This window comes from Lampetra fluviatilis, chromosome 13 (genome assembly GCF_964198595.1).
Source record: "Lampetra fluviatilis chromosome 13, kcLamFluv1.1, whole genome shotgun sequence".
Lineage (NCBI taxonomy): Eukaryota > Metazoa > Chordata > Hyperoartia > Petromyzontiformes > Petromyzontidae > Lampetra > Lampetra fluviatilis.
This window is the reverse complement of record NC_136287.1, coordinates 1,897,667-1,899,186: the sequence shown is the minus strand read 5'-3', so window position 1 is coordinate 1,899,186 and position 1,520 is coordinate 1,897,667.

Here is a 1,520-nt window from a genome sequence, read left to right as displayed (position 1 = left end):
CGTGGTCGCGTGGATTTTTCTCCGGGTCCTCCGGTTTTTCCCCTCCACGTTTAGAATCAACATCACCACGCGTTTCGAGTGTTTGGCTGCAATAAATGTCCACGTGATGAGCCACTTCGTTGAGCTGTCGCTTGTGGCCAGAGCTATGGAGCTCAGTGGGCCTTGTCCTGGTCAAATAGAAACATTAAAATACTCTTTGGTTCTTTCGCTAAAGTTGGAAAATAACGGATCACGACGTTTCGATCACGACACAAGCGACCGTCACCATGTGAGACGATCACAGCAGGAAACTGCTGAAACGGGCGCCTGTTGCGGATTCCTGCAATCACGAAAGCTTCAAATACAAACATTAAAATAGCTTAGTTGAGAATCATCACTGTCGTGATGATGATGATACCACCTCCTTCGGACACTGAGTCGACGTCCCACGTCCCATGGTTCTGCTCTGGGCGTTGGCCACAGTCGCCACGCGCTGAGCGGAAAGTTGTCCATTTTCGACGTGTGCATCAACATCATCATCATCAAGAACATCACCATCATGAACACCATCAATATGATCAAGTATCCGCATCATCAACATCATCATCATCACATCATCAAGAACATCACCATCATGAACATCATCAATATAATCAAGTCTCCGCATCATCATCATCAAGAACATCATCAACATCATCAACATCATCAATATAATCAAATATCCGCATCATCATCATCATCAAGAACATCATCATCATCAACATCATCAATATAATCAAGTATCCGCATCATCATCATCATCAAGAACATCATCATCATCAACATCATCAACATAATCAAGTCTCCGCATCATCACCAGCTGCTGCTGCTACCATGGTTGGTGCAGTGGATGCGGTTGTGGCCCAGAATGTTCAGCGTGAGTATCGTAACCGGGGGGGTCTTCTGCGTCGTGGAGTCTTCAACGAGCAGGAGTTTGCTGTTTGTCACTTCTTGTGAACTCCATTCAGCTGTCCAATCTTCACCATCGCCACCACCATCATACCCAAACCCCTATCACTACTCCTACCACTATCACTACCCCAACCACTACCACTACCCCAACCCCTATCACTACTCCTACCACTATTACTACCCCAACCACTACCACTACCCCAACCCCTATCACTACCCCAGCCCCTATCACTACCCCAACCCCTATCACTACCCCAACCCCTATCACTACCCCAACCCCTATCACTACCCCAACCACTACCACTACCCCAACCCCTATCACTACCCCAGCCCCTATCACTACCCCAACCCCTATCACTACCCCAACCCCTATCACTACCCCAACCCCTATCACTACCCCAACCCCTATCACTACCCCAACCCCTATCACTACCCCAACCCCTATCACCACCCCAACCCCTATCCCTACACCAACCCCTATCAAAATCCCAACCCCTATCACCACCCCAACCCCTATCACCACCCCAACCCCTATCACTACCCCAACTCCTACCTCAACCTCAACCCCTATCACTACTCCAACCCCTATC